General features: G+C 37.2%; 1 protein-coding gene across 8 annotated transcripts in view; it reads right to left on the reverse strand.

Annotated features, from left to right (window-relative positions):
• MRTFB (myocardin related transcription factor B) overlaps positions 1 to 22,873 on the reverse strand; it is a 294,808-nt gene extending 271,935 nt beyond the window's left edge. For 3 of the 8 annotated variants that reach the window (XM_077141742.1, XM_077141748.1, XM_077141751.1), the window contains exons 1-2: positions 22,235 to 22,272; positions 14,886 to 14,949 (exon numbers count right to left, since the gene is read on the reverse strand). The gene's annotated coding sequence lies outside the window, so the exon portion shown is untranslated. Of the gene's footprint in view, positions 1 to 8,824; positions 8,960 to 14,885; positions 14,950 to 22,183; positions 22,273 to 22,495 lie in introns of those variants that run through there. The other 5 variants (XM_077141745.1, XM_077141746.1, XM_077141747.1 and 2 more) reach the window with 4 other exon arrangements.
• Positions 22,874 to 23,411: the final 538 nt, after the last annotated feature.

The raw sequence follows: 23,411 nt of genomic DNA on the forward strand, positions 1-23,411 counted from the left end.
GCCTTATACACCGTCATGGTATTCTACACAGCATTGCTTCTGATCATGAAACCCACTTCATAGCAAATGAAGTGTGGGAATAGGTACATGCTCATGGAATTCTGTGGTCTTACCATGTTCTCCATCACCCAGAGGCAGCTGGGTTCATAGAAAGGTGGAATGGCCTTTTGAAGACTCAATTATGGTACCAACTAGGTGGTGATAGCTTGCAGGGCTGGGGTAATGTTCTCCAGGAGGCTGTGTATGCTCTGAATCAACATCCACTCTATGATGATGTTTCTCCCATAGCCAGGATTCATGGGTCAAGGAAGCAAGGGGTGGAAATGGGAGTGACACCACTCAGCATCATCCCTACTGATCCACTAGGAAAATTTTTGCTTCTTGTCCCTGAAACCTTAAGCTCTTCTGGTCTACAGATCTTAGCTCCAAAAAGAGGAGTATTCCTTCCAGGAGACACAACAATGATTCTATTAAACTGAAAGTTAAGACTGCCACCTGGCCATTTTGGGCTTCTCATGCCACTGAATCCTAAGGCATGAAAGGGGATTATTCTGTCTGGAGTTGACTGATCCTGACTATCAAGGGGAAACAGGACTGCAACTATACAATGGAGGTAAAGAAGAGTTTTCCTAGAATATAGGAGATCCCCTAGAGTGTCTCTTAGTATTACCGTGCCCTGTGATTAAAGTCAATGGAAAAGTACAACAACCCAATCCAGGAAGGACTATCAAAAGCCCAGAAACTTTAGGAATGAAGATCTGGGTCACCCCACCTGGCAAAGAACCATGACCAGCTGAAGTGCTTGCTGAGGGTAAAGGGAACATGGAATGGGTAGTAGAAGGAGGTAGTGATAAATATGAACTATGACCACCATGACCAGTTACAGAAACAAGGACTGTGATTGTATGAATATTTCCTTCCTGTTTCAAGTATGTTTGCATTTGTATATAAGCAAATATCTTGTTTTCCTCTTATCATACGGCACAAGTTGTATTGTTCACATTATAGTATTTGTCATAGGATATGAAGTTTAAAAATGAATGTTACCTAAGGACTTGCATTCTATTCTGAACAGATGTAGTGCATTTCCAGTTGCACACAGGACAGCTGAGTATTGTTAAGTGAAACATATGTCTGTTATTGTGTTCTATTTGGAAATTAAGCGTGTTTCAAGGTGATATATATAGCTGCCAAGCTGACTAGAGGTAGACTGTGATGGTTAGGTTCTGGTGTCCAACTTGACCATGTGATGATGCCCAATTGCCTGGTTAGGCAAGCACTGGCTGCAAGGAATTATTTAGTGGCTAGCTGATTAAATCATCAATCAGTTGCATTTGTGGCTGATTACACCTGCAATCAACTAAGATGTGTCTCCCACAACTAGATAATCCAATCCACTGATGCTTTTAAAGAAGAAGAGAGACTCTTTCAGTGCTTTTTTAGCCAGCGAGCCTTTCCTGTGGAGGCTGTCCGGATCCTTCATTGGAGTCACCAATTTCACAGCCTGCCCTACAGATTATGGACTTTTCCATTTCCATGGTTGTGTGAAAATATGTGTTATAAATCTCATATTTAAAAATCTCTCCTGTTGGTTCTGTTTCTCTAGAAAATCCTAACACAGACAAGAACTATATAAAAGTGTGGGGGTGGAGGAGTATAGGAACACAATTTTTATATACTATTGAAGTTTAGTTGGTATTAAAGCACACAAGATTGTTATAGATTTAAAGTTATTAAATTTAAGCCCCACGGTAATGACAGAATGTATCAGAGAACATGCAGGTTCACAAAGTCAGAAATTAGAGTACAGGTAGACAGAGCATAGGGAGAACGGAGAGTTAATGCACAATGGGTATAGGGCTTCTGTTTGGGGAGATGGGAAAGCTTTAGTAATGAAAAGTAATGAGGGTACTGCAATATTGTGAATGTGATTAATCCCACTGAATAGTATGTTTAGGAGTGATTGAGATCGGAAAGTTTATGTTGTATATATGTTCCCACAGTTAAAAAAACAAAGAGCTAAACTAAATGCAATTCACGATCCTGAGTGTGAGCCAATAAGGAAGGAGAAAAGGCTTCAGTGGACATTATTAGGACAAATGAAAAAAAAGGAATATATACCGTAAACCTTATATCAATGTTAATTTTCTTGAACTCCATAACTGCACTTAAAGTGGTTACATAAGTGAATATTCTTGTTCTTAGAAAATGTACGTGGCAGTATTAAATGTTCAAGGAGCATGATGTAGACAATCTACACTCAAGTGTTCAGAAAATGGATTGATACAAAGACAGAAAAACAGTTTGATTGATTGATCAGGGAGGTGGGATGTGGTGGAGTTCTCTGTATGGAGTTTGTATTATTTTTATACCTGTCCCATAAGTCTGAAAGTATTTCAAAATAAAAAGCTGTTGTTTTTTTTTAAAAAGGCTGAGATGTCATAATCTATTTACATTCTTAGATAGATAGAAATGCTCTTAAATTAGGACCTGCTTAAAAAAACTCTAGCCTAAATACTGAGCCAGGCACATTTAACGAAAGCTCTTTAGTGAAAATGTAAATAAATAAATAATTTAAACTGGTTCACATCTCTACTTCAGTATAAAAGATGACTCTACACAATAAATGAAGATACTAAAAATATGTACAATTTACTACAGTATCTTGTCACGTAGCACTACAGTATCTTGTCATATGGCAGGATGGTAGGCTAAAAAACTGTTTAGCCTACAAAGTACAAAAGTACACATGCCTTTAAAATAAAACTTAAAAAACCCACCTCGTATTACTACTTTATATAAACACTACTATGCTTTTCTAATACTTAAACAATAAAAATTATGGCATACCCAAACTAATAGTGGTTTGGTTTTCCTGACTATAGAGGAAGACAGAGCTAGAAGCACATTCAACTCCAAACTCAAAGGACAAAAAACCAAAGTCAAATTTCATTTCTACATTTATGTTCCAATAGTTATTAAGAGATAGGGGTCAGGAGTCAGATTTTAAGATGCCAAGATTGGAAATCTACAATTCATTTTATTTTTATTTAAAAGATGAAACTAAGTTAACATTTGCTATTCAGAATACAACATTTAAGTCCTTATGGGAACTGAATTATTATTATCATTATTTTTATTTTTATTTTTTTGGCATGGGCAGACACCAGGAATCGAAGCAAGGTCTCCGGCATGATAGGCATGAACTCTGCCTCCTGAGCCACCACTGCACCACCCTGAATTATTATTATTAAGATGAACTTCAATTCCTTTCCATTCACAAATAGGGCTTGATTTATTAAGTTCCCTGCTTTGTATCTCCAGAGTTAATCAAAGCACATTTTCTTAGTACAATCTGTATTGTTTCAAGTATTTTATAAACATCTTTTGTGAGAGCTTATAGGAGACATCTGAAATCATATCCAAGGTTCCATTCTATGAGTCAGTTATTCTTATAAGGAAACAGAATCTCTCTCTTTATCACCTTTATTTCCCTAGCTATCACAAATCTAATTTTCTTCTGTCACAAAATTTAGAAAAAAAAATATTAGCAGATCGCCAGCAGATAGTTACTGGCATTAAACGCTAGTGAGGATAAAAGAAGAAGAGCCACAATTTTATTACCTGGACATGAAGAGTATAGGTCAACAAAAAATTGAAACTTTTACATTATAAGCCTCCCTTAGCTAATAGGGATAATTCTTAGGCTTGTCTATCATCTAGCCCTACTTTGATAGCTCCCAAACCACTATTTCCTAGCTTCATGTGAAATCTAAATTATCCATCCAACTGCCCAGTGGACATATCTGCCTGCAATCATTCAGTCACACAGATATTTACTAAATATCTACTCTTTGCCCAAGTACAGTGTGCTAGGTTCTGGAGATTCACAGCAAAGAAAACAGTTAAGTTCCCGCTCTCACGGGACTTCTTATAGTAAAGGAAGCCAAATCAATACAAACAAAAAAACACAAAATATGTAACATACAAACTATTATTAGCTATATATTCCTACTAAGCTGGTCTAACAGTGAACTCACTGCACTCTATTCTGCCTTCCCAGAACCCTACTACTTGGAGAGAAATGGCATCACAGGTTACCAAAGCTACACACCAGGGAGGCATCCTTGGCCTCTTCCTTCTTCCTCAGATATAAATCATTGGATCCGGCCTATTTTCTCGAGTGGATATACACAGTTGGCTCTGCCCATACAATCTTCCTCCACTTGTTCGGGAACTCCTTCAGTGATGGTGGTACAGCACCTTCAACAAAGATCCCAGTGCCCAGCCACAGGGCACAACATCCAAGGCCAAGAGTGCCCCTGGAATTTTAACAACTAAAGCTAGGAAGGGAGAAGCTCTTTCTTTCCTCTTGGATGGAGAGTGTCAGAATGCCCCTGCTCTGTGGAGAAGCCTGAGGGAATAGAAGCAGGCAAAGAGTCCCAGTAATAAGGAGAACCATTTCTCGTCCCTGAGATCCCTGAAGTTGCCAGTTTCTGCCATATTTCATTCCTCTGACAAGTTTCTCCAATAATCTTCCAATTTAACCCTTCTTTTAACTTAAAATGGCTTGAACAGGGCTTTCTGCTACTTGCAGCCAAGAGTTCTGACTAGTACTACTTAATCTAATTATTACCAGCCTGTCTTCAATTTTGCCATCAGTGACCCAGTCCAGGGTCTCATCAACTCGCACCTGGACTAGTGTAACATTCCAACTAGTCTTTGGTACCAAATACGGTAACCAGAGCAATCCTGCAATGGCCCCCCCCATCATTAAAGGCAAAATCCAAATTCCTTAACAGGGGTATACCCAACTCTCTATAATTAATCTTCCTCTCCAGCCAAGCTCCTGCTACCACCTGTCTCATGCTTATATTCTGACTACACAGAATTACTTGGGTTACACACACACACAAACATACTACGCTAACCTTATCGGCATCTAGGACATCTTCCTTTCTGAAAACTTTGAAAATCTGAAGAAATTAAAGAACAAAAGTTTTCTTTAGGCTCACTTCTCAGCATCAACATCACCTTCACCTACATCCACATCACCTCTGGATCCGAAATCCCAGCCAAGTGCTTCATACACAATAGATGCTTATAAATGTTCATGGGCTAATTTCATGCAGAACACTGAAAGACATTTATAATAACAATAATAATAATAACAGGCACACTGGGTATTTATTTGGTTAGGAAACTCAATCTTCCCAAAACGAATTAGATTAGATGGGAATATCTGAAAATACAAAAGATATTTAATATCTCTAAGTCACTATACAGTTAACCAACTGACCATTTAATTTTGGACCAATTTTTTTAAAAAGAAGACATCTAGAGATAAGGTATGATTTCTTTTAAGTTACAGAAAACTTTAAACAGATATAAAATTGTACAAGCAACCAAAGAAAAAGATAAATTGGACCTAATTAAAAACTTTTATATGTTAAAGGACACCATCAAGAAAATAAAAACACAACCTACAGGATGGGAGAGGATTTTACAAATCATGTTTCTGATTAAGAGTCTCATACCCAAAATGCATAAACTATTACAAATTCATTAATAAGACAAATCACCTAATTTAAAAATGGGCAAAGGGTTTGAATGGATGTTTCTCTAAAGAAGATATACAAATAGCTAATAAGCACATGAAAAGATGCTCCACATCATTAGTCATGAGCAAACCAGGAGATATCTTCATACCCACTTAGCTGGCTATAACCAGAAAAACAGAAATAACAAGTATTAGTGAGGATGTGCAGAAATTAGAACCCTCAGATATTACTGGTGAGAATGTACAATGGTGCAGTCACTTTGGGAAACAGTTTGGAAGTTCCTGAAAAAGTTAAACATAGAATTATCACAAGGACCCAGCAATGCCACTCCTAAATGTATACCCAAGAGAAATGAAAACATGTCCACACAAAAATTTGTACACAAATGTTCATAGTAGCATTATTCATAATAGCCAAAAGGTGGAAACCATCTAAATGCCCACTAACTGGTGAGCAGATACACAAAATGTGGTCTATCCAAACAACGGAATACTATTTATCAATAAAAAGGAACAAAATATTGATGCACGCTATCACATCAATGAACCCCTATATATTATCCTAAGTGAAAGAAGCCAGATGGAAAGGCTGCATATTGTACTGTGTGATTCCTTGTACGTGACATCTAGAAAGGCAAATCCATAGAGAAAGAAAATAGATTATTGCTCGACAGGGGTTGGAGAGTGAATGAGGAATGACTGCTAATGGATATCACGTTTCTTTTTGGAGCCAAGAAAATGTTTTGGAATTAGATGTACAGTTCTGTGAACATACTAAAAACCACTGAATTGCACATTTATTAGGGTGAACTTTATGGTATATATATTTTTAAATGGCTGCACAAAGTCAGCCTGTTTGAATCACCCTGTCTGCTACAGGACAACCTATTGCAAAAACATACAATCTGTTCAAACAAGGAAATAATCTTATTTCCCTACCACTGAATCCCTGCAGCAACCAACCATAAAACCAAATCCAAAGTAAAAAGAGGAAAGAACAAGAGCACACAATTTGCAATTCGCTGGCAGGTATGGAATGGTGTTAAAGACTGCACGAACAAAAATGTTTATCTGAACTGCTCATTTCCCTTTGATTATACAGACTTAAACAATTCAAAGTCCTTCCACTTGTGAGAAAATGTGCCAGCTTCTTTATTAACACAGAACAAGGAAAAACAGCATTCTCTCCTATAACAAAATTAACATCTCACAGAAGATCTGTTTGTACTTGGCAGCCATGAACCTTTCATTTCTAAGCACTACTCAATTAAACAAGCCTATTTGGTATTGAACACAATGAGCCAGACACCCTGGCAGGCTGTTAAAGTTCCTCAGTTGACGTTAGAGAACATTTGAAATAAAGATGATGAAAATGGTGATGGGGATCTTCATTCTCATTCTGCTCAACATTTCAATTCTCTACAATAACGGAAAAATTCTAAGAACTCTGAAAGCCTTTGCTCTGTTAGTGTACATAAGAAGAGAGCCTGGACTTGGGAGCCAGACAGATCCACATTTCCCAAAATAAATTTCACAATCTCATGGAGCCCCTCTGTTCTCCAAAACTGAGGTAAATCTATTCTCTACAGACTGCTAGAGGATGAAAGAAGGCACTGCAAGCCAAGGGCATAGCACAATGTTCAATAATGTACATCCCACCATAAAAATCCTTACTGCTGTCAACTCTTCAAAGCAAATACTCATTATAGAACTTATAGTATAGTATAATTGACAGGGGCCATACTTATTCTACCCCAAGGACATCTACACAAACAACAGATTCCATGTAGATTTCATATTAATTAAATTATTCCCTCGCCCCCACACTCACACACACACCCCCCCTCAGTAAGAAAGCCATCAAAGTCTCTTTTAAATGTATTAAATCAGGGCATGACACAAAGTATTCGTTCACCTAAGAGGCATTTAAAAGCACTGAACTGAGAGACACACCAAGAGAAACACTATTAGAAGCAAATGCGTGTTTTGCAGTGCAATAATTGGTAACCTTTCCATAAAGATTGATGCAATATGATTGTAATTCCCAAGTGTCAGCAATCAGTTCTTAAGGTAAAAGAAAAAGGAAGTGGGATGGTTTCAAGCACTCCAAAAGAGACGTAGGAGGATATCCTTTTCCACTGACAGCAATTAACATTTGAGTGATGTCTGCTAGCACATTCACACTATGAAGAACTTTGTTACATTAGAATAGAATGAAAAATATTTAAAACAATATTTACCTGACTTAACAAACACTTAACCCTCACCATGAACACAACTGTCCTCTATGAACAAACTGACATGAAGGAAAAGTCTGTGTGAAATTCCAATACTTATCATTACATTGCTATAATACAGGGGGAAATGGTGCTTTTCAGCAGTATTCCCATGTTGGAAGCCTACTGAAAAAGAATGTCCAGATTTTGCAGCAAACAACAGGGTCCAATGCTCTCTGCCCAGGTCCAGACAAATTTCCAGCATGGCTGCAACACTAGGCAAAGCTTCCAGGGTTAAGAAGGAAGAAAATTTCTCAAGAATGATGGGAGGCTCACTAAAGGCTGAGCTCCCTATGGAACTGCTATTCTCTACCCCTCTTCCCAAAACTACCCTTTTAAGACCCTGAGTTAATAACACCCCTGGGAGAGACCAACTAAGTTACAAATACTATGTAATTCAACTCTGCCTGCTGGTTTTGCTAGAAATCTCTTCTCTATCTGCATACAAGCATATAAATATTTTTTCCTCCTACTGCAGTTCAATGTTCTCACCCCGACCATAAAAGTTTTATCTGAATATTCCACCACCACAAATTCTATATATGAAGACAACTTTTCTCCTCTGCCCAACTTTCTAATCAAATAAGTAATCACTTATACAATGCCAGTCTAAACTTTAAGCTTTATGCCTAAAATAGGGAAAAACTATTACAAAAGCACAAAATCCAATTCCTTCTATGCAAGAATGTCTTATAATCTTCTATTTAAATAGAGTATAAAAATTTTTACAAATGCTGCAAAGGAGAAATACATGATAAAGGCTTAACTGTAATTATGACTTCTGTTCAACTACTATTAGTAATTCTTCCCTTTCCAAGAGTGTTTTTAGAATCAGGATTTTAATGCAATTAAAGAAATTAACTCATCAGCAAAATGAAAGGTACTATAAGGCAAATCCCTATAGTGCTGCAGAAAAGAGATTCAAGAACCCAGAACTTTGGGCACTTTAGAAAACAAATACAAGATTATACCATTAAATATAACTTACGTGGACACCTTAATCGACCACCACAGTACTTGGAACCTTGCATAGGGCATGAGATTTTGTAGGTTTGTCCAGAGTGATGACCAGATAAATCCCAGAGCGATTTGAACAGTAAATAGGGAAGTATTTGCAGAGTCCCTAGGGGGATTAGTGAGAAAGAGGGAAATTAACTTCCTCAAGTGGAGAATTCTTGATATTCTCACAGGCAGTGGGGACAGCCAAAGCAATAGGCCGAGCCTTCAATCTTGGGGTTTGTTCATAGAAATTTAATCCTGCAAAGGATAGGCTAAGCCTACTTAAAATTAGGCCTAAGAGTCACCCCCAAGAGAACCTCTTTTGTTGCTCAGATGTGGCCTCTCTCTCTCAGCTGACACAGCAAGCAAACTCACTGCCCTCCCCCTCTCTACATGCGACATGACTCCCAGGGGTGTGGACCACCCTGGCAACGTGGGACAGAAATCCTAAAATGAGCTGGAACTCAGCATCAAGGGATTGAGAAAATCTTCTCGACCAAAAGGCGAAGAGTGAAATGAGATAAAAATAAAGTGTCAATGACTGAGAGATTCCAAACAGAGTCTAGAGGTTATCCTGGAGGTTATTCTCATGCATTAAATAGATATCACATGTTTAGTTAAGGTGTAATGGAGAGGCTGGAGAAGAACTGCCTGAAAATGTGGAGCTGTGCTCCAGTGGCCATGTTTCTGGAAGATAACTGTATGATGATATGGCTGTCACAGTGTGACTCTGTGGTTGTGACAGCCTTGTGTCTGATGCTCCTTTTATCTACCTTATCGACAGACAAGTAAAATATATGGATTAAAAATTAATAAATAATAGGGGGAACAGATGTTAAAATAAATTTAGTAGATTGAAATGCTGGTGATTTGTGAAGGGGAGGGGTAAGGGGTATGGTAGGTATGAATTTTTGTTCTGTTTTCTTTTTATTGCTCTTTCTGAATTGATGCAGATGTTCTAAGAAATGATCATGATGATGAATATACAACTTTGTGATGACAGTGTGAGTTATTGATTATATAACAAGAATGGAATGATCATATGATAAGAATGTTTGTGTTTGTATGTGGTTATGTATCATAAAAAATAAATTAATTTAAAAAAAGATTATACTATAAGCCACAATATGACATCAGAGGGAAAAGTTCAGAAAAACATTATCAATTCAGACCCCACTAATGAAAACTCAATTTTTCTTTCAAGTCTGTGTATATTTAACTTTTCACTGTTTATTAAGAAGGGAGTTGCTAAGCAAAGCAAAATGCAAATAAAAATGGCTAGAGGATTATTTAATCAATTTTTAAAATTTTACAGGCAAATATACTGCTGCTAAAATACTAATTAATGATATTTCTTTTAGTTTCCAGTGTATTGGAGCAGCTAGAAGGAAAAATCTAAAATCGTGGAACTATAACCCACAGCAAACTCTGAAATCTGTTTTATAATTCATTGTTGTGGTGTGCTTTGAAATTTATTGCTTTTTTGTGTATGTTATTTTTTGCAATATTAAAATAAAATAAAAAATACCTATTAAAACCAGCTAGGCAGACTCTATAAAGGTTTCATGCACTAAGTATGCTTTCCAGGAACCTATAATTTCCAGAGTATTCCTACGTCAGATAAACCCTGAAACCCAGAGGGACCAGATTATGGATTAATTACATCCTCCTATTCTTTAGTGTCAACACCCCTTCTCAAGATGAAAAAGTCAGTATAGGCATTGCCTAAAGATCCCTATAGATTGGGAAAGGGATCAGAGGAGGAAGAGGAGGATGAAGTATAACAGAGAACATACGATTTAAAAAATAAGTATGACTGCTGAATCACTGTATTAATATTCCTCCCAGCCCCCAGTGTTTTGGAGCAGCTAGAAGGAAAAATCTGAGATGGTGGATTGGTAGCACACGACAGACTCTGGGATCTGTTCTGTAACTACTTATTCAAGTGGGTTTTGAAAATTACTGTGTTTTCTTTCTTTGCTTTGTATATATGTTATATTTCACAATAAAAAACATTTTTAAAAACCTAGCTCAGACAGTCTTTAGAATTTCATATTCCAATGGAAACAAAATGGGTGAAATGAGAGACTGCAACACTGCTTAAATGTATTAGATAATTATTCCATTCTTTCTGCTTACTTTGGCTGTGAAAAAGTGGTTACAAGTCAGAAAAGCTTAATAGGCAGGATATTGGACAAAGATTTACACATTCTTCTCAAGGGCTGGCACTCCTTCTCTACTTTTATTTTTAATAAATGCTGAGCCACACAATTCAAAAATAGCTCAATTTCTTTCCATATTAACTAAAAGTAAGTTTTGGAGCATTTCACGTTATCCTTGGCTTCAAATAATACAATGGTGAAAAAATTCCTGTATCTATAATATAAAATAGGATTTTTAATAAAAGCTAGTATCTCACCTGGCCTACTTACTTAACCTTAATCACAAAAACAAAAAACAAAGCAGATTTAAGACAATATATATATTATTTTGAAAATAAATGGAGTACAGCACTAATCAACAGTCCAATCAAAATGTCACAAAATGCTGTTATGGGAAATAATGTCACTAAAATTATGTATGCCTAGATTTATGTTTGGATAAAAAATCATAGATGATAGTTTTCTTCTCCAATTTAAAATTTTAAAACTTTTCATTTACATTGAAAGTTTCTAAGAAATAATTTAGGAGTTCAAAAGTATCTTAATCCTAATTTAATAATGACACAATATACACCAACCATTCAACACTTCCAAACTATCTGAATGTCATCCATGTACAAGCCAGGAACCTCATTAAGTGCTAGATGTAAACTGGTGACTAAAACAGTTGGTCCCTGTTTTGGTGGCATTAGGTCAACAACGTTAACTAGGAGTGAAAAGAGAAGTACCCTCAACAAAGGGCAATCTAGATTATAAGGAGATGTACCCATGTATAGGAAAAAAATGGTGGATTTTAATTGGCTTTTTATTAAGTCAAAGACAAACAATAGGCCAATGACTAAGTTGGTATCTACTTAATGTGAGACCTTCCCTAAGGAACTCTTATTTGATTGAAATAAAATCTAAAGCAAACATAAAATTAAAGATCACATTCATATCAGAAACGTAAAATTCTTTGGACAGAAGACACTCAACGTCAGTATACATAAGTATGCATGTGAACTCAAACACTCTCTAACATTCCATAAACGCCAAGTTTGTAAATCATATTTCATATGCTATTTTGAAATGGGTATGTGTTTCAAAGACGTTAAGAAATTAGATTTTAAAGTTTCTTTTTACCTCCCCCTATGAACAAACAGAAAATAAAGTAGAGGAAAACTTTAAGTATTGAAAAGAACTGCAGTTAGTTGACCAATAATTTTTAAATACCCATAATGAGTTAAGTAGGGGACAGACCTAGAAAAAAGAACTCAACATATTTTAACATTGTTATCACATTTAATGTTCAAGGGATGTTTCACTTAAACATGAGAACCACAGTCACATTTTCAATAAAAAATTCATGTCAGTACGAATATCAAATGAAAGAGGTCTTCAAAAACATAAACAGTTTCTTCCAATCAAAAACCTAACTCAAAAAGAAATCATTCTTCTGGTGGATTAGAAAACATTAAAATGATTAGCAAAACTCAGTGTTGGCAAGGATATAAATAGGATAGGAAAATAGGATTCTCAGGAATTTTGGGTGGAAGTACAAACTGGTAGCTTTTACAAAGGGTAGCTTATAAAACGTATTATCATCTTTACTAAGTTAGTTACGTCTAAGAGGGTAATGAGCAAGTATACAATGATATGAGTATAATGAATACACTATTATCCACAAGAAAAACTAGAAATAATCTAAATGGTCATCAAAAGAGTAGTAAATTATGGTTCTTCTATCAATGGAATATTATATAGCCAGTAAAACGATTAGGTATGATTATGCCTGTCTTTCCAATTCACATGTAGTTGCATTAAAAAAAAAAAAAGAACACCATGAATACGGTTATCCAACTAATCTAAAATCTTGTATAAAAATAATTTTGTAGTAGTTCAACAGTAGAATGCTCACCTTCCATGCAGGAGACCTGGGTTCAATTCCCAGACCGTGTACTGCCCCCCACCAAAAATAATAATAATAATTGTATATATATAGTTTCTAGGATTTTGTTCATGAAAATATTAATGGCAGTAATCTCTGGGTGGCAGAATTTAGGTTCTCACTTTTTTCATTATATTGTTTCATATGGGTGGAAGTTTTTCACATAATCATAATTTTAAAAGACAACAATTTCCATTTAATAAAAAGAAGAATTGCTATCTTATCAGAAACAGTTTCAAAACTTTTCAACTCTCTATTTCAAAAAGAAGGTATTCACTAAATATTGCAAGGATATGTACCACCAAACAGCCTATGGGTTCTACCTCTAGACCTCTTTCTCAGTACCGCATTTTAAAATAGAGGTAGTGGGAATTTAAAGATTAGATTCAAAGAGGTAGGGAAAGCCAAATGACCTTATTAAAACAGCCAACATTCCTGGCATATATCTTAAAAATCCTAGCTTCTCGGAACTTAAACACTCCTAGAACCAACACCAGTTAAACTTTAAGAAAGAGCACAACATAATTGTTATGTCTGGACTTTGAGAGGCTGTTTTACATATGTATAACTTGGTATTTAGAGATAAGAATGAAACCGATCAGGTCAGGATTAAGGTAATTCAGAATACAGGGGTAAGGAAGCCATTGTCTATACTTTAGAACCTCATCTATTTTTTTGAGACCAAAGGAAGAAAGGTTTGTTTTGTCCAGAGCCTCAATTTTCTGTAGCAAATAATCTAACTCAATCTGTCAGGAAAGATAATTTAAACAATCCGAACACAGGGAACCCAGAATAAGAATGAGTTCCTTTAATCCTGTATAGCTTAATGTAATACCTGAACACATCCTAGAATATATTAAGCAGATAACCAAAATGACAAAGTCCCTTGAGAGATGGGAGAAAAAATATGAAACTATTAAACTTTACCATCAGGGAATCCCCTGATACTGTGTCAAACATTAGGGACACCCAAATCAATAGGCCAAGCCCTTGATCTTGAGGCTTGCTCTTGTGAAGCTTAGCCTACCTATAAGTATACCTAAGGGTTACTTTCAGAGGAATTATTTGGTTGTTCAGATGTGGCCTCTCTCTCTCTCTCAGCCTAATTCTGCAGGTGAACTCACTGCCCTCCCTCCTACATGGGACATGACATCCAGGGGTGAAAGTCTTCCTGGCGGTGTGGGAGATGATTCCCAGGGATGAGTCTGGCCCTGGTACTGTGGGATCAACAATGCCATCCTGACCAAAAGCAAGGAAAGAAGTGTAACAAATAAGCCATCAGTGGCTGAGATAGTTCAAATCGAGTCAAGAGGTTATTCTGGAGGTCACTGTCATGCAAGCTTCTGTTAAACACTGCTACCTACCATAACTTGCCAAAACCCAACCAAAATTGATTCTGCAAATCCTAAAGAATACCTAGGGCATTACTAAGATTCTACAAAGGTTCCATGCACTAGGGTAACTTTTCAAAAATCTACAACTTCCAGATAGATCCCTGGCCCAGAGAAGTCCTGAAATGCAGAGGGACCAGCCTCTCTAGAACATCACCTAGTTTCATTCCCCCATCCCATGGTATCGATAGCCCCTTCCAACATGAAAAAGTTGGAAGCCTAAATATACCTCAAGAGTCGGAAAAAGAGCAAAGGAGATGATAGAGCTATACAGAAAAGGTAGGATTTAACAACAAGTATGATTGCTAAATCATTATATTGGTATTTCTTTTAATCTCCAGTACCTTAAAGCAGCTAGAAGCAAAAACCTAAAATTGTAGAATTGTAACCCATACCAAACTCTGAAATCTGTTCTATAACTAATTGTTGCAATGTGCTTTGAAATGCATTGCTCTTCTTTGTATGTTATTTTTCACAAAAAAAGAAAAAATTAATTTTTTTTTAAAAAAAGAACACCACAGAGAGGACTAAAAAAAATGAAAGTTTTCTTATAATTGGAAAAAAACTTACCTCAGTAAAAATATTCAATATTTTCCTGTCTTACATTCTCCTTGTTAGCACCGTTATTAAGAACCTGAAAGAATAAAAAAAAAAAAAAAAGTGAAAATTACTTCTTATTGAACATCTATTACATGTCAGGCAATGCTGGAAAAAGGTTCCTGAAGAATGTAAATCTGAGATAAATTTTAAAGAATAAAATAGAAGTTACTAAAATCGGATAGTATAGGAAACACGGGTCTTTGAGGAACACTAAGTAGCCTCCTGTCTAGGGACATCAAGGCAAGCAGTAAGTACCAAGACTAGAAAGTGGGAGGGAGGCCTTGAATGCCAGGCTGAGTTTGTTGTTCTCAAGTACACTGATCATCCTGCTTAACTTTAATAAGAGCATAATTTTAACTTCGATTCTAATTTTTATGTTGTTCTTCTCGGTTTCTCTCTTTTTTTCTCTTTCAAAGGTGGATGAGGTAAAAGTAGAAAAAAGGAAGAGAGAACAACAATCTAGACCCACGTGGGTATCGAGGAGAAAAAAAGGTGGAAAGAGGCACTACATGATGAACTTCACACCAATCTTTCCAACACTCTTATAAAGACAGTATTTATTTTTTTTTTTTACAGATTAAGAAATGAGGCTCAGAGAAGTCAAATATTTTCCCCAATGTCCACAGAACTACTAAAAGCAGACACAGAATAAAATCTAAGTCTTTCCTTCACTCAGGCAAAAATGTACCTGAGATTTTGCAGGATTTAAAGTCTGCTAAATACTTCAGGGTACATAAATTTCCGTATTTATTCAGAAATAAACAGCCTCTCTACATATAATCAAAACCACTTGGAACAAATAAAGAAAGAGATGACCGAACTTACAAAAGCAACAAAAAGATAAAGTATATAGAAATAAATTCAATAAGAAACTGTAAAACCTATTTTGGGAAAACTTTAAAATGTTCCAAAAGAACTCAGAGTAAAACCAAACAAATGAAAAGATATATAATGTTCTTAGATAGGAAGTCACAACACCAGAACGATAACAATTCTCTTTTAGTTTATAAATTTAACATGATCCTATTTTTTTTTACAAAAAGTTTTTTTGTTCTGAACTAGATAAAATGGTTCTAAAGTTGACACAGAAAAATAAGCATAGAAGATTGCCAAGAAAGTAAAGAGTAACAAGAAAAAACTAGTTTTAAATGGTATTAAAACATTTTATGAAACAAACAACGTGGTGCTGGCACATAAAGAGAAAGATTAATGGAAAAGAATACAAAGTCCAGAAATGCACCCCAAGGTACCCAGAAGTTCAAAAATACAATAAATGTATGTTTAAAGATGGCCTTTGAAACAAACGTAAAAAGACATCTTGTAGCCATAAGGAAAAAAACATCTTAGTTGGATAGATCCGACTTTATCACTCTGAACACTGGAACAGACTCTAAATGGATCAAAGATTAAAGTGTGAAAAAGAAACCATAACAATACTAAAAGAAAACATGGGCAAATTTCAAAAATCTTGTAGGCCTTTCTAAACATGACACACATACTTAAAAGATTAACATTTTTTACTAAAATTTAAAGAAAAATATTAACTTAATGTCAAAATAAATGAAAGTAAAAAAGTGACAATTGGGGAAATTGTAACTGATATTACAAAAACTTAATCTAGTTTATAAATTCCTAGGAATTGATTTTAAAATCCAATCATTCCATATAAACAAACTCACGTGTCAGAATCTAGAATATAGGTTACCATGGGACAGGGTAGGAATAGGGATAGGGAATTAAGGCTTAAAATGCACAGTTTCTATTTGGGTTGACGGTAAAATTTTGGTAACAGATGGTTGTGATTGTAACACAATATTATGAATGTAATTAACAGTATTGAATGTGCTTAAAGGGGGAAATTTTAGGTATATATATATATCTTAGAATAAAATTAAAAAAAAATAAGACTGTACAACACGGTGAACCTAACATGAAGTCTAATGTAAACATACTATAGTTAATAGTAAAATTATAATGCTCTTTCATGAAATGTAACAAATATACTATATTAATACAAGGTGTTAATAATAGGGTGGTATATGGAAACTATATTTTATGCATGATTTTTCTGTAAATCTACAACTTCTCTACAAAAAAAAACTTTTAAAAATAAAACTAAAAAGGGAACGAAAAAAAAGCAATCCAAAAGAAAAATGTGCAAAAGACCTGAATAAATAGTTCACAGAAAACGAAATGCAGTTTTTAAACAGATGAAAAGATCAGCTTCATACCTAATAAGACATGCTCAATGCATACTCAAACTATACTAAAATGCCATTATTATCTGATAAAATCATTTTTACTAATACAAATCCAAAGGTTGGTAAACACAATTTGCTGGAGAAGCTACGGAGGAACAATTATGTTACTTGAGAAAGTACAAAATGGAATAATTTCAAAGGAATGCAATTTGGTAATATTTTTCAAAAATTATATATGTACTGTCCATGGAGCCAGCAATCCACCTCTGAGAACACAGACTATTGATACGCATAAAGGTTATTCACTGCTGTACTGTTTTGACTGCAAAAGAAGTAGCTCAAATATAATAAGGGGCTAGTTAAATAAGCAGTATATTCCATAGCAGTAATATGGAGTATGCTTCATCTGTTAACACACACACACACACACACACACACACACACACTTCCTATACACTAATATGGAAAAATATTCAGGATATATAAACAGAAAAAAGCAAAGGACAGAATAATTTATATAGCATGCTTTATGTTATATAAAAAGGAGGGAGAAATAGAGTATATTAGTGTTTGCTTGTAATTGCATAAAGAAACACTGGACAACCGTAGGAAACTAATAAAATAGATTATCTATGGAGCAGAGGAGAATAGGGAGTAGAAGACAGAGCTGGAAGCAAGACTCACAACATGCCTTGTATTGTTTTCATTTTTGAACTGTAAATATATAATCTATACAAAAATAATAGAAAAATTTTAACACACTATCTTACAGAAAGGAGACTACCTACCTAATAATTCAGAAACAAAATCCAACAAGCACAAAAAAGGAGAACTTTTCTCTGAAATTAGATATTGACAAGCAACTTAAGTGTAGACTTCTCTAAAAATCAAGATAAAGCATATGATTATAAAAACCTATTTGGATTGAGAAATTAGAAGACAGAATGGGAAGGTACAATGGAAAAGATTCTTTAGTCCAGTGGTTCTCAGAATATGGTCCCTGGGCCAGCAGCACCAAAATCACTTTGGAACTTGTTAGAAATGCAAATTCTCAGGCCCCAGGCCAAGACTCACTAAATCAGAAACTCTGGAATTGTAGGCTAAGCGAGCCTTAGTTTAGCAAGCCCTCTAGGTGAAACTAATGCTCAAATTTGAAAGCCACTGTTTCCATCCAGTACTTCTCAAACTTTCACATGAATGTCTTGGGGAAGGATCCTGTTAAAATGCAGATTCTGATTCAGTGGGCCCCAAAGTCAGCATTTCAAACAAGCTCTAGGATGCTGCTGACTTCCTCCTGGTTTAAGGACCATACTTTCAGAAGCAAAACTGAAGTCCACCTGAGGTGTAATGTATGCAAACAGTCTTCCAGTCTTCTTGTGGTTGCATTTCCTAAGAAATGTGCCCTCATTACCAAGCTGAAAAAGTCCTTACCCAGGTTTCCCGGCTAAGAGATATCTTGTAGCCACCCACATAAATTGAGTACTTCACAGAGTAAATATATTTTCAAACAAATTTCTAATTAAGACAATAATAACTATGAATCACTGAAATCTAATTTAAGGATATCTTGTTTGAGAAAACTTTCATTTATAAGTAGACCTACAAGACTTCCAGAATGAAAAAGAATAAAGCAAAAAATCAGCCATATTCATACTGCTTGGTTATGCTGTCTGATTAAGTTTACCTCAAACACATTAATGACACCATCTGCTTTCCATGAAAAATCACGAAGCAGTTTGTTTCCTTCTAAACATTTTCAGAAAATGGTTCTTCTATTTACAAACACTGATTCCCCATTTGTTTAACATGGGGGAAAAATCTCTACAAGAATCTTTCGAGTAAAAAATTACAGAATAGGTGGAAGAATCCAGAAATGTTGTATATTTTCATTTTGTAAGTCATCCTTTGGATAAGATTTTTAGTGTTTAACACTAATTAAATGAAATGTCCTGAAAATTTTATATACACCCTTCTTCACTGAACCTAAGATACCATCAGTTTCAATTACATGTACCACTAAGAAAGAAACAAAGTTGTCCATTAAACCATGACATGCCAATTTTATAACATTCTTTCTCGGATGTACAACTTAAAAATCACTGAAATACCTTAATTATAAATCACAGAGATGTGCGTAACAAATGTATATAGTAAACTAACTGGGTTTAGTTTCATTCTAGTTAACATCTTGTGTCTCCCAAAAGTAAAACTTTGTAAGACATAAAACTTTGTAAGACACGGATTTTTGTCAACAGCGTTATCCCCCATGCCTAGAAAACTGAAATAATTTCAATGTTTGTGCAATACATATTTATTTGATTCATTTAAGTGAATATAAAAAAGTTGTGACCTCTTTTACTCTGAAACATGATACTACTTGCTCAAAGTAATAAAAAATTAATTACTTCCAATTTGGATAATTTTCCAACCCAAAAGTATTCAATGTTCATCTCTAGATAATTTAAAATATACCCTATTTTGACAACAGCCTTTACTTACATGTTTGTTTCCATAGCACCTTTCAAAAATAACAAGCAAACATCTTAAAGCAAGAAGCAATTTATTCATTCAGCAAAAATGGAAAAAAATAACTTCCTTTTAAAATTTAAACAAGAGTTGAAGAAATTTATAATGTTAAATTACAGCTCCATCACAGTCCAAGATGAACTTTTTAAACTCAATTTGCATTTTTTTTCCTAAGAAGCAAGACTAGAAGAGTTTCAAATGTAAAGTCAATTTCTAACAAATCATACCAGGAGGACTGAGGATATGAGAGTATAAGTAATTTTAATTCTCACCTTTGTATACTTTCCCAGGTTCCAAATTCTCTAATATGAACATTAATTATTAGAAAGGAAACCTATTTTTAAAATGATTACACTAATTTGTATTCTACTTAACTTTTCAGTTATTCTGCACACAATTGCTATCCCATTACAAATCTATTCTAACCCAAAATTGCTAATTGATTCAAAAATTTCCATTACACAAAGCAAATTTTTGTGACAGATGGACATAGGTGTTAGTCTTACCTCTCCATGAGAGTCTAGAATAATCAATGAAAGTGGTGCCAGTCAAGAACCTGCCTTTTTTTTTTTCTATTCAGAAAGGAAAGAAAAAAAGTTCCCAACAAAAATTAAGTGTCAGTAAAATTCTTCCCCCTTTCCTGTTACATTCACTAGATAATGGAGATTGTTCTGTAGGGTGGTTCTCCAGGGAACTGGTACAGGATTCTCAGGGACATTTTTAGTGACAAAATGATGGGAAACACATTGGTACTCAGCTTGAGGACTGAGAATGCTAGACTCCACACTCCACACAATGCCTGTAAAATGAAAATTCATCCTTGTCCTGGGAGTCCTTTCAATATCCAGCCGGATTAACCCCATTATAATGTGGCATTGCTTAAGAACGTAATACTGAAAGGTTTTATAAGAAATTATGGAAAAGCTCAGTAATTTGGAAGACATTAGCTAAAAAGAGGGAAGTATAAACAGGATAAACTGAAAATTATTGACCATTTCCTCACACCACATATTAATTCAAGATATAATACTCAGTATAATTATTCACATAATATTTACTCATATAATCAGTATCATAATACTGAGCATTTACGTTAGCAAGAGAATAACGAACCTAAAATTTTTACTCTTGTTAACATTTTATTCATTACTGACAAGAGAATCCAGTAATCTCCCAAAGTAGCAGTACCTCAAAGTCTGAGACACAAAAGACATCTTATGATGTAATCTGAAAATATAGCACCCATGGAAGGGTCATATTTATACTAGTTACGTGGTGTTTGAGACAGTTCGTAATAATCCTGACAAGTGATCCCTACTTCAATTTAGGTTGTTTCCTTTATTTCATAAGTGGGTGGTCCCAACACTAGGTACTTTTCCCCCAGTGTCCATCTATGTCTCTGCTCTTTCATTTTAATGTTATTCTGCGAAATAGTTCCTGATTTTTCTTGACTCTCTTCATTCCAAATGTATCCATTAGAACCAGACCAACACACCTCAGCACACGGTGTCTTCCAGCGGAGTCGCGCTAACCATTTACATATAATAATACATATGATCTATTTTCCTTGTTTCTTCCTTAGGTTTTAGTTGGTGCATCATACTGAGTTTCAATTACGTGTGCAGTTAGATTATATTATTAATGAGTTTTATTTCAGAGTAGTACAGTGGGCTTCACAAATGTCTGTTCCAAAGGGGGAGGGCCTTGGTTCTGACAAGGTCGAAGACTACTGGTTCAAAGAATGAAATCACGTGCTTAACAAAAATCAAACTTAAAAGTTCCCTCTGACTAAGGCAAGCCCTAGCCTCGGGTGGTGCCACTACATTCGGCCTGACACCTCCCACCCACACAGCACAAAACCGCTGCTCTAACCCCAACTTTGCTTCCCACGGGGCAAAACAATGATTCTTGACCATTAGGGGGTCCGGGATCTTCCTGGGAATCTTACTAAAGCTGTGAACCTTCTCCCAAGAAGTTCCTAACATGCGGCATCCAATTTCGAGGGATTCCCAGACACACCCTCTGTAGCCCAAACAGGACCCCTGGAAAAGGACTCGTGCCCCAAAACGCTGCGAGTGGGGGTGGGGAGAAGGATGAGAGGCAAGGAAGGGGCGCGGGCTCCGGAGTCAGCGTTTCTGGGTGTGAACCCCAATCCCACCACTTCCCAGCAGTGTGACTTTGGCGAAGGCGCTTAACCTCTCTGGGCAGCACTGGCGCGCAATCGCATAAGTGAAGTGCCTGGCTTACAGTAAAGGCTCAATAAAATTGGGATTGCCACGGCCAGTAGCACCATCTCCTCGGCTCCAACCCCGCTGCCAGGGCCAACAAAGGCGGGTCCCGGGACGCCCTCCAGCGCGTGGACCGGCTGCGAAGGGGACTGGCCCGGCCGCCCCGGCCCGGCCGCCCCGCCCCGCGCGGGTCCCAGGACGGCGCGGACCAAGCGGCTTCGCTGCAGCCACGAGACGAGCTGGGGTTGTGGCCCCAGGCGCCAGTCGCCCCGCTCACCCCACACCCCCACCCCTCGCTCTCTTCGACTCTCACCCTCGCCTCAGCCCCCAACGGCCCCGGCCGTCGACGCCTCCCGCAGCTCACCTCCAGGGCCGCCGCCGTCGCCGCCGCCGCTACCGCCGCCGCCGCGCGATCTCGCGATATTTCGCTCCCCTCCGCTCCCCCTCCCTCTGCGCGGCGCGCGCGGACCCTGGCCTGGAACTGGCTCTGCCGGCTCCCTGCACACCGGCCCCAGCCTGAGGGTCAAGCCTAGCCCTTCTCGCGACCCTCCGCCCACCATTCATTCCGCCCACCCCCGTGACAGAGAAGAGTTAAAACCCAGGTGCGAGACGGCCGCCTCCTCACCTGGCCAGCGGGGCGTGCGTGCGCATGCGCGGGCCCCTGGACCTGCGAGCCTTCTCCAAAGCGTTGACAACAGTGACACCAGTTACACAGCAGCCGGTGAGGGCTGATTGCGGCCGGGTGCCTTTATAAATCCCCTTCGGTTCTCGCACCGGCTCCTGGAAGTGGGCATTGTAACATCCTCCCCATTCCAGAGAGGAAGAAATGGAGGCTTGGCAAGGTGAATAATTCACGGGCTCCAGGTCACATAGCTAGGAATTGGCAGAGCCAGGATTGGAATCTGGGATTGTCTGGCGCCCGAGCCAAACGCTGCCCCATTTTAGCGCCTCCTTCAGCTGAGGGCGCCTGTCTCAACCCCAGTCCTCACTACAACCCGGAGCTCACTAAGCTGAGAGGAGGCGCTCGTAGGAGGTCGGTCACTACAGTCCCTCTGGTTTTGATGGAGCTGCTCCAAGGAAAATGTTTCGCTCTCACTGCACCAACTTCCAAAAGCCTCTCTGTGCTAATCGCCCTGAAAACTGTGTAACTATCTCCAGTTCTGTCCCCACTTTAAACTGGTGACCTTTAATGGTAGAGCACAATGGAATGGGACAGGGGCCATAGAACCAGAATGTGCATGATGTTAGGGAGAAACCATTGGAAAATGGTGACTCCGGGAGATGAAAAAACTGGCCTGAGGTTCCATAGGATTTACACCTAGGTTCGAGTCCAGAAGCAAGCACTGCCTTGTACTAAGTTGCCATGAGCCAGCTGAGCTAGTTCATCTAGCTCACCTAGGCCAAACAAGCTGCTGTAAAATTAAGAGCTTTGGAGGTTCTAACTGTCCCTTTACCCTGCATCAGCCCACCTGTGACAGTCATATAAATGTCAGCAAAAGTTGGCCCACCTACCCTCCAAGCATGTCCACTGCCTCCAGGAA

This window comes from Tamandua tetradactyla, chromosome 23 (genome assembly GCF_023851605.1).
Source record: "Tamandua tetradactyla isolate mTamTet1 chromosome 23, mTamTet1.pri, whole genome shotgun sequence".
NCBI classification, from domain to species: domain Eukaryota; kingdom Metazoa; phylum Chordata; class Mammalia; order Pilosa; family Myrmecophagidae; genus Tamandua; species Tamandua tetradactyla.